The sequence below is a fragment of the Suncus etruscus genome, chromosome 9 (assembly GCF_024139225.1).
Source record: "Suncus etruscus isolate mSunEtr1 chromosome 9, mSunEtr1.pri.cur, whole genome shotgun sequence".
Lineage (NCBI taxonomy): Eukaryota > Metazoa > Chordata > Mammalia > Eulipotyphla > Soricidae > Suncus > Suncus etruscus.
This window is the reverse complement of record NC_064856.1, coordinates 89,291,126-89,302,436: the sequence shown is the minus strand read 5'-3', so window position 1 is coordinate 89,302,436 and position 11,311 is coordinate 89,291,126. Positions and strand designations below refer to the sequence as shown.

Below are 11,311 nucleotides of genomic sequence, written 5' to 3'. Positions count from 1 at the left end.
ATAAAAGGAAGTCACCTGTGAACATTTTTCAGTCTCAAAATAGTATACTTTCTTAAGAAAAATTGTATAAAACTTTTTGAAACAAAATATATACTTATAAATTATCTATGCAAATAAATATAAATTTAATGTTTTTCTATTTTCCTATATTATGAGAGAGTTCCTAAAATGCAGACATTTTTTTAGAGAAAAATTGAATTCAGTGTCTTTTTAAATGTTTGTTGGCAAAATTACAGTATCATATATTAAACAATATACCTCCAGAGGACAATTTGAGTTATGATTAAAGTCAGGGGTACTAGTTTTGCATTTATTAACAATTTCTATCAAGGTTTGAGAAGGTTGGTTTTAAACTATTAATCTAACTTGATTACAGGCCATAAAATAAATATTACCTACTAGGAATTTGCATCATTAAAGTTCCAAGTCTTAATTTTTCATGATATTATTAGTTTCTTGATACTAATTAGTGTTTTTTTGTGCTTCTAATCTGCTAGAGCTAAATTTCTCATAAAGGTCAAATTATGTATTAATAGAGAGAAAAAGAAAATATTTATAGAACTTTCTCCAATTAGTGAAATATTTTTCATTTTATAAGATACCACTCCCAACTTCATATTAAATGTAAAAAATCTAGAAATATTTACCAAGAAATACTTTTGATCAAATTAAGGAATTTAATAGCATCCAAATAGTAAATTCATGTATACTTTACTGTACACAGGACTACATTTCTGAATATGTTTCAAGCTATATTTAGCCATTATATCACTGAACAACAAATACAAAAGATTTTTATCATATCATGCAATCATATGCAATTTATTATTAGAAAAATCAAAGTTCCTAAACATTACAAAGTTCTTGTATACAAAGTGAAATTATAGTTTATAAAATTTCTAAGATTATCATTCAAACAAAATTTTCTTTTTTCTTTTTTCTTTATCTTTTTTCTTTTACTTTTTTCTTTTCTTTTTCATTATTTTTCTTCCTTTCTTTTTTCTTTTTTCATTCGTTCATTCATTCTTTTTCTTTCTTTTTATTCCTTTCTTCCTTTCTTTTTCTTTTTCTGTCTTTCTTTTTCTGTGCTTTCTTCCTTTCTTTTTTCTTTCTTCTTTCTTTCTTCCTTTCTTTTGTTTTTTTTTTCTTTTTTTCTTTCTATCATTCTTCCTTCCTTCCTTTTTTTTCCTTCCTTCTTCTTTCTTTCTTTCTTTTCTTTCTTTTTCTTCTTCCTTTTCTTCTTTCTTTCTCTTTTCTTCTTCTTTCTTTTTCTTCTTCTTCTTTCTTTCTTTCTCTTTCTTTCTTTTCTTTCTTTCTTTCTTCTTTCTTTCTTTCTTTCTTTCTTTCTTTCTTTCTCTTTCTTTCTTTCTTTCTTTCTTTCTTTCTTCTTTCTTTCTTTTGTTTTCTCTTTCAGAATGCATAAGTCTAAACAAAAAGACTCAGAAGATTAGCAGAAGGAAAAAAAACAAGAGTGCTCCCATATATCAGATTCAGAATTGTTCCACCAAGAGACCATTGTCATAAGTACAGATATCCTGCAAACTGAATGTTTTCTTTCTGTTTTCAGATGTTCTTTCATTTGTTTAATAGATAATCATTAGATTAAAGTACGGCAAATCTTCAACTAACTCATACCTATGCATTTAAGGTTTCAATAGAGGAACACTGTTCTGCAGTCTTCTGACTTTCTCTTTATAAATTAATGAATTGTATTGTACTCAGGACATTCAAGTAATATAAGTGATCAAAACTTTCCCAATTTTGTATTTCCATCATCTGAGATTAGTAATGAATGTTTCATAAGTTAACTCATGTCTCCCAAGAAAGAATAAGAAAACAGAACTTTCCATTACTTGAGTGTGTACATCCATAAATATTACATGTACATTATTTTAATTAAATTAATATGTTGGTATTCTCCCTTTTTTGTTTAATGGCAAACAGGTCCACCTCATTATCATAAATGCTATATAAAGGCAGTTTTGTCTCTTTTGTAAACTGTCAACTTATACACACAACTCCACATATACACCTAGATGATATGCATTCCTACAATATGGATTTACTAGTAGTCCAAAATCTATGTGATGGATCTAGTCTAGTGGCAGGATGTGTTTCACTGTTCCTGTTCACTGGTACAACTAAGGGTTACGAAGTAAGTTGCATCATCTAATAGAAGTAATGGAGAGAAAATTTTCAGTATAATAATAGATTCAGGCTATGCAAATAATGACTGTGGACTATGTATATAGTTATGAAGTAATATATGTTCAAGCTTGTATGGGATGGTCCTGCCAGAGAAATGCAGATATGATGCAAGGATAGAAGGCTCGGAAACCTCCTTATCTGATTGTTTTTCTTACTGATTATTTTTCAGCTAGTTATTTTTTTTTCAGATATGTTGAAATAAATGCCCCTCCCATAAAATTTTTCAAAAAAATTGGATTTGCAATTATTTTAAATTTCAAACAGTATCACTATCACTATATTGAATAACCTCAAGTAGTAATTTCAGTGAAAGATTTTACTTGAAAACTCTTATTTTTTTTTGTTTTTGGGGTGAGGGTATTGGGGGGTGGATCACATCTAGCAGTACTCCCAGCTTAAACCTGTCTCTGAGCTTACTAATTATTCTAGGCAAAGCCTCTGGGGCTATTTTGCAGTGCTGGATACAAGGGAATGAACCATGTTTGGCAGCATACAAGACAAACACCTTATCTCCTGTATCATCTCACTGGCCCTCTATCTTTTTATATTTAAAATATATTTATAATATTTAAAATGTATTATTTTTAAATGTCATGAGAAACCTTCATCTTTTCTTTGAGATAGGACAGAGCTAATAGATTTTCTTAATGTTCCTTTGTTTTTAAATTATAAATGTAAATAAAAATCTGACAACGTAATTAATATCTGTGGTTGTGTTAAAAAAAGAACTGTTGTTACAAGCATAGAAATGTACATGTCAATTTCTCTATTTCCCTCCCTCATTGCAGTGTAATGACTAAAAACTCAAAGGTAACTTTCTACTCTGTGTTGACAGCTTTGCATTTCTCCTTGAAGGTCTTTATCTGGTTTCTTGGTTTTCTATTGGTGAAATTTGTCAGATTGTTGTGTCATATTTCATAAAATCTGTCTTGAGGAATTCATATATTTTATAAGAATAAAGGACAGTACTCGGGGCCGGCGAGGTGGCGCTTGAGGTAAGGTATCTGCCTTGCAAGCGCTAGCCCAGGAAAGATCGCGACCGTGGTTCGATCCCCCGGCGTCCCATATAGTCCCCCCAAGCCAGGGGCAATTTCTGAACCCTTAGCCAGGAGTAACCCCTGAGCATCAGATGGGTGTGGCCCGAAAAACCAAAAAAAAAAAAAAAAAAAAAAAAGAGACTTCCTTCTGAATTTATCTTTAGGGGGCCGGGCGGTGGCGCTAAAGGTAAGGTGCCTGCCTTGCCTGCGCTAGCCTTGGACGGACCGCGGTTCGATCCCCCGGCGTCCCATATGGTCCCCCAAGCCAGGAGCAACTTCTGAGCGCATAGCCAGGAGTAACCCCTGAGCGTTACCGGGTGTGGCCCAAAAACCAAAAAAAAAAAAAAAAAAAAAAAAAAAAGGACAGTACTCAGAACTTCTCATATGGCTTTAGGTTTCAGCTTAATCATCTAACCTAGACTAATAAGAAAGTGATTTACATCTCGAGCAAAAAAATAAAATCCAGTAATGACCTGACCATTGGGCTTCATGAATTTCATAAGTAAATTCTACAATCAGATGGTTAATGAATTAGTATTTCTTGCATTAAATGTATATTAGAAAAAATATTTATTTTAACTCAGGTCCACTTATACCTTCAGGAGGTCATTTATTGGTGTGCTGTATTTTTCTTTATTAGGAATTATATATTCTTTTTTAAATAAAAAGTAATCAGTTTTCTGTTTTATATATTATGTCAGAAACACATAGTTTGTGTACTTGGTCACTCCCAAAAAATTCAACAAATATGTTTTTGAGTACTATAATATATCTTTATGCAGGTGATGAAAACATAAAACACATGTCCCAGCAGTGAAAGAAAAATTTAGCAAATTTAATCAGAGATTTTTCTTTTACTGAAGAGAGATTTAGAATACTGGGATAATGTATTACATTTGCTATAAAAATGTTGTCTACTTATGACAGCAAACTTTTCCTGTATATTTACTGCAATAGTTTTCTAGTAGTTTGTATTCAAGAAACATAGATTGTTATTTTCTTTAACATAAATGAGAGATTCTATTGCATAAATGTTTATTCCTTAGAGAATCAATATATTGGTACTTGTTGCATTAAAAGAACATTAGAAAGAAAACTTTATATTTGAATAAGCCTACCTCATATATTCTTCACTTCATCCTCTGCTGTGATATGTTCCCTTTTACTGGGAATTACATTTCCTCTAACAAGGAAATAAGGCTTTGGGATATTTTTGTTAGTTTGATTTTTTTTTTTTTTTTTTTGGTTTTAAGGTTAAACCCAGAAGCACTCAGGGGTTACTCCTCCTGGCTCTATGCTTAGAAATTGCGCCTGGCAGGCTCAGGGGACCATATAGGATGCCAGGATTCAAACCACCATCCTTCTCCTCCCCTCCCCTCCCCTCCCCTCCTCTCCTCTCCCCTCCCCTCTCCTCTCCTCTCCTCTCCTCTCCTCTCCTCTCCTCTCCTCTCCTCTCCTCTCCTCTCCTCCCCTCCCCTCCCCTCTCCTCTCCTCTACCTCCCCTCCCCTCTACCTCCCCTCCCCTCTCCTCTCCTTTCCTCTACCTCCCCTCTCATCTCCTCTCCTCCCCTCCCCTCTCCTCTCCTCTCCTCTCCTCTCCTCTCCTCTCCTCTCCTCTCCTCTCCTCTCATCTCATCTCCTCCCCTCCCCTCCCCTCTCCTCTCTTCCCCTCCCCTCCCCTCCCCTCCCCTCCCCTCTCCTCTCTTCCCCTCCCCTCCCCTCTCCTCTCCTAACTCCCCTCCTCTCCCCTCTCCCCTCCCCTCCCCTCTCCCCTCCCCTCTCCTCTCCTCTCCTCCCCTCCCCTCCCCTCTCCTCTCTTCCCCTCCCCTCCCCTCTCCTCTCCTAACTCCCCTCCTCTCCCCTCTCCCTTCCCCTCCTCTCCTCTCCCCTCCCCACTCCCCTCCTCTCCCCTCTCCCCTCCCTTCCTCTCCCCTCCCGTCCTCTCCCGTCTCCTATCCTCTCCTCTCCTCCCCTCCCCTAACCTTTCCTCCCCTCCCCTTCCCTCCCCTCCCCTCTCCTCTCCCCTCCTCTCCTCTCCCCTCTCCCTTCCCCTCCCCTCCTCTCCTCTCCCCTCCCCACTCCCCTCCTCTCCCCTCTCTCCTCCCTTCCTCTCCCCTCTTGTCCTCTCCCGTCTCCTATCCTCTCCTCTCCTCCACTCCCCTCCCCTAACCTTTCCTCCCCTCCCCTTCCCTCCCCTCCCCTCTCCTCTCCTCTTCTCTCCTCTCTCCTCTCCTCTTCTTCCTTCTCCTCTCCTCCCCTCCCCTCCCCTACTATGGGATGGCAGGATTCAAACCACCATCCTTCTCCTCTCCTCTCCTCTCCTCTCCTCTCCTCTCCTCTCCTCTCCTCTCCTCTCCTCTCCTCTCCTCTCCTCTCTTCTCCTCTCCTCCCCTCCCCTCCCCTCTCCTCCCCTCCCCTCCCCTCTCCTCCCCTCTCCTCCCCTCTCCTCCCCTCTTCTCCCTTCTCTCCTCCCCTCTCCTCTCCTCCCCTCCCCTCCCCTCCCCTCCCCTCCCCTCCCCCTCCCCTCCCCTCCCCTCCCCTCCCCTCTCCTCTCCTCTCCTCTCCTCTCCTCTCCTCTTCTCCTCTCCTCTCTTCTCCTCTCCTCCGCCTTCCCTCTCCTCCCTCTCCTCCTAAACACAGCATGGGGTGGGGGGATTTAAAACAATAAATAAAAAAGAAAAAGAAAGAATAAATAAATAATTAAATAAAAATAATTTGCCTGACAATGTATAATAGTCTGCAGTAGTCATGGTTAGAACTTTGTTTTCACAGTCTTACTCAACTCCTTCCTTGCAGCACTACCAATTCTCATTCAAAATCATTTTCCTTAAGTATGAATTTAGGTTGGAGGTAGGAGCAGTTAAAGTGTATGCCTTGCATGCAGCCCACCCTGTTCACACTTCAACAGGAAAGATCTATAAAAATTAGCAAATATGGGGCCGGGCGGTGGCGCTGGAGGTAAGGTGCCTGCGCTAGCCTAGGACAGACCACGGTTCGATCCCCCGGCGTCCCATATGGTCCCCCAAGAAGCCAGGAGCAACTTCTGAGCGCATAGCCAGGAGTAACCCCTGAGCAGGGTGTGGCCCAACAACCAAAAAAAAAAAAATTAGCAAATATAACTCAAGAAGTCCCCTAGATTGCCAGGTGTGACGCTGGATGATCTCTTTGCCCCAGTACTGGATGATCAAGTAATTTTTTTTAAATTATTCACAGGTAATTTCTGTGGCATCACAGGGACAAAGCAGTATGACATTCTTGGGCTGTCATACTAAAATTCCTATAAGGTTGATCAAAAATCTCCAGAAAAGGTCACAAGATCCCCTGATCACCAGTAGAATGAAACTTACTCCCACTGAAAAGAAAAAAATTGAGTGGTAGAATATCTATTTTTTTCTATTTTTCAGTCTTGCAAAACACTTGAGAAAAAGCGAACCATCTGCTACTATCATATAAAGAAGCCAAATGAACTGGACAGGAGAGGAAAAGCCTGGCATATGACCATATCATCTGGCCTAGATCTCTGCCAGGTCCCGACTCCCAAGGGGAGGAGAACCCAAGGGGACACCTATCCTGGCAAGAATATAATTTACATGCTAGGTTTCTTTCTACAGAAAAAGTAACAGCTGCAGGGAGCAGGGCTTGGACAGCAGGTTGTGAAATGAGATATGGACTTATGTCAGAGTCATTAGGCTTTTCTGATAAATGGGCTGCAAATTAATTGGTAGTTCCACTAATTAATTTCTTTGAGTTGCTGAAATCCTCAGGCCTGGCTGTAGCTCTCAGCAGAGCAGAGTGGTACTTCAATATAGAAAGGTTTCATTGATCTCACAAAAAGAACTTGGATTGAGACTTATGCTTTATAACGTTTCAAACCACATCAGCAACAAAATATTAAATACTTCAAGATATGTTGTCATCTAGTAAAATTTGGAGTAAAAACTCTAATCAGATTACGAATCCTCAGAAATTGTGATCACTATTTCAAATGCATTAGAATTATTATTGTTTACACCGGCTAAGCTAAATATGTATCTCTGGCTTAATGGGAACAGTAAATAATTTAAAAGGAAGAAACAAGAGAAAAATATAGAGAATATGGATATATGCTTGATAAATTATTTGATGTGGATATATTATGATGCCATATATTTAATTAACATACACATATATGTCTGCTTATAACTTTGTTTTTTTAAATATTATTTTCCTAAGATAAACAACATTTTATTCTAGGCCAATATGTCTCAGTGGCTTTAAAATGCATAAATTATAGTAAAAAGTTTTTATTAGCAAAAGCAAGAACTCATTGAATATACTATGTAAAGTAACTGTAAACAAATTATTTTAAACAGACAATTTTGAGAATAATGTCATTCTTCTCAAAAATATTTATATCTGGAGTATATAGCACAATAGAATGTCTTATAGTCTTTTTCAAGAACATAAAAAGAAACATCAGGTTTTATAAAGAAATGGCATTGTAATTAATTTATTAGGTACGCATTTTAAATATTCTTACATGTTTATTTTCTTTATGTTCTCTACTAGTGAAAAAGAAAATTTCTTGCTATAGATCCATTTTAGCTGACATAATCCTATATTTTAGACATTCCTGCAAATATCTGGGCTCTTTCTGAGACTAGGGAAGTTTACAATTTCCAAAGACCATAAATTCTGTTCCAGTTCTGGTTTCACAGGAGACATACAGAAGAGATAACAAGAGTCTTGGTATATGATGAAATATAAAGTCTAAAAGGTATAAAATAAACAAACAGTCCCTACCAACGTAATAGTAGATATTATTACTACTAATATAATAATATGTAATAGAATATAATAATATTAGATATCCATTTAATATTCAACCTCAGTGGGTCTTAAATTAATAAGGTATCTCTGGAAACACATGAAAATGCTCTGAATACTTTGTTTAATAAGTAACAGTTTAGGTAGAAAAAGAAAAAAAGAATCTGAAAATTCAACCATACTTAATACAAGTCTCCTCTAATTTCTTTGGTTTACGGGGAATTTCTCTCTCTTTTACTTTCCAATAAACTTTTCTCTTTTCAAAATCTATGTCTGAGCATATTTATTACTCATTATTTTCACTCTTTAAAAAATATTGAAGAACCTTATTACCAACTATGAACACAGAGATTGGACATCATCACTCCATCACCGTTATTTTGTTTAGCTGGTAGTACTTTTTTTTAAAAAAAATATTTTTATTTAAGTAACATGATCATAGTTGGGTTACAGTCACAAACAGAACACCCCCCTTCACCAGTGTAACATACCCCCTCCCCCCTTCCTATCCCCTGCCTGTATTTGAGATAGGCATTCTACTACAGTTATTTGTTTTTAAGTTCAGTAAATTGTATTTTTTTTCCTTAAAAATATACTAAAGGTGTGATAGTGGCAATTGCCGTTGTTTGCATAGGTCCAGAAAAATATGAGGAAAACGTGAAAAAAATCCTTGGCCTGATTACAAAAAGGCCTCACCCCAGAAGTTTATTGGCATAAAACCGACTCTGGGTTCCAGAGTCCAGTCTGTCCAACCTGAGTCATTCTCCATGGTCCCGGTGAAACTTTTTCACACTTTAGCTATTGTTGGTATCAGGTTATTATATTTAAAGATTCTGGATTCTCTGCATTTCTTGCATCAATGTCAGGCTGATGTGGAGCATCCTCTAGTTTCAGCATACCATTAAATGTGGAGTAATCTGCCCTGCAAGCAGGCTGTTGCTGAGTCGTCTGGGTGTTGAGAGCACTCTTTGGAGTAAGTCAATGCCAAAGCAATGGTAGGTCTTTCCTGGTAGAGGCTTGAATCTTGGTACTGCTATAGACAATTGTGGTTGTTTCCATAGATGGTATCCATTGTTCAGGTGTGTGTGAGCTTTTCACTGCTTTTCTAAGTTTCTTTTAATAAACATTTTTCCAAATTATGTTCTTTAGAGATATATAACATTTAGGTGTATATCATATGATATTTACAGGTATATAATATAGCTTTACATATGATATAGAAATATATGAGCATGATATTTTGAAATTTAAAACTATTAATAGGTAGTTTAAAATTATTTTCTGCTACAATTATTCAATCATAGTTTTTGTCCATAATAGGTTATATGTGTAACTATTAAACTTTTTTAGGGGCCATGCTAATCTTCTCTGGATCGTTCCAATTTTAGTATATGTGCTGCCAAAGCGAGCAAATAACTATTTAACTTAATACATTGATAGAGGTTAAATTTTCTACAAAGTATATGAACATATTTGAATAGTTAGTTGATGATGATCTGATTGCTTTATTTGACTAATTTAAAAATAAATGTAGGAAAACATAAAGCAAAAGTAATTGAAGTGGGAAATAATTGTTTATAATGTATCATATATCTTATTTAGCATATATGTCAGGTACCTGTTATTTCTGCGCAAACATATTATACAGCTTATGCTTTACCTTTTCTAAATACTGATTTTATTTAAAAACATATGTAAAATTGTATTATATATTGGCGATTATAAGAAGAGTTGAATATCATCTGTATAATTGTGCCATAGATAATCACAAGTGTCAGGTCTAAATAAAAGTTTTAACTAGTTATTTGGTGTGTAAATAAGAATATTTTAAAATATATTAAAGTATATTTGCAACACCTACATTATTGTTCTCATTTCTACTTGTAGTTAGTGAAAAACAGCAATAAATAAAAACTAGGCTGGGGTGGGGTGGGGAGGAGGGAGATTTCGGATATTGGTGGTGGGATTGTTGCACTGGTGAAGGGAAGTGTACTTTACATGACTGAAATCATACAACTGCAATCATATTTGTAATCACGGTGTTTAAATAAAGATAAAAAATAAATAAAAATAAAATAATAGGTCCAGAGTGCTAATATTATGGGCAGGGTGATTGCCTTGTATGTTGCAACCTGAACTCAAACCCTGGCCTCACATATGGCCCTTGAGCAACACCAAGAGTGATCCTAGATAAAAAGATTCATGAATAACCCCAAAGCACAGCCAGGTATGTTCCAAAAGTTAAAAACAAAACAAAACAAAAGAATGGAAGAAAAAAATAAAGAAAAATCTCTTACATTCAGTTATAAAAAAAAAAGCTGACGATACCCTAAACTTGCCAATAGTTAATACTGATCTGAGTTTTTTGTTTTGTTTTGCTATTTGGTCATGCCTGACTATTTCCAGGGCTTACTCCTTGCTTTGTGTTTAGGGATCTCTCCTGAGGACCAATTTTGATGCCAAGAATTGACCCAAAGTTGGCCATGTGCAAGACAAGCACTCTACCTGCACACTAATAGTCAATCTTCTTGTAATAAACTTAGCCTTGTAGAAGATTGAACAGTCTTTTTGGAAAATTGACTAGACATAAAAATGTATCTTTGTTGTCTCATAATATGAGTAATCTATGTATTACACTCCATTTTGTTGTTGGTGGTGGTTGTGGGGAGGAATCATACCTAGTAGTACTCAGAGTTTGCTCTTGGCTCTGTGCGCAAGAATAATTCCTTGGGAAAGTTATTCCTCAGGGGACTATATTTGGTCTGAGGATAAAACCCAGGTTGACTATAGGTTAGAAAAGAGCTTACTCTCTCTACTATTTCTACAGTCCTATAAATCATTATAGTATTTTGAGTGTTATAAAGTCATCAATAAAATGAATGATAGTGAAACTTAAATTTTGCTTTTCTAAATCAATACAACAGTGCACTTTAAAACCATATATTCAAAAGAGGGAAAAGTCTGTTTCTCTGATCTTTGTCCTTCCTTTGATCTCCACAGCTAGACTATGGACATCAGCCATCAAAACCCAAACTGACTAATTATTCACAAGTCAGGAAACCTCTGTGCTTTTCTAAGTTTTGCAAGTCGACTGCTCTATTCCCTAATCAAAGGCAGCTGGATAAAATTTTCCTAGGGGACATTAACCCCTAAAATTTACAAAAAAGCACCTGGTGACTTAGAGAATTAGAATCTGCATTTTTCAAGCAGTGCATTATTTTGACTCTCATCTGTTATTTAATTCATCTGACAGTTTCTAT

The 11,311-nt window shown here is 36.4% G+C and overlaps 1 pseudogene; it reads right to left on the bottom strand.

Annotated features, from left to right (window-relative positions):
• Positions 1–9,363: 9,363 nt before the first annotated feature.
• Positions 9,364–9,463, bottom strand: LOC126019188 (uncharacterized; annotated as a pseudogene).
• Between the last annotated feature and the right edge of the window lie 1,848 nt (positions 9,464–11,311).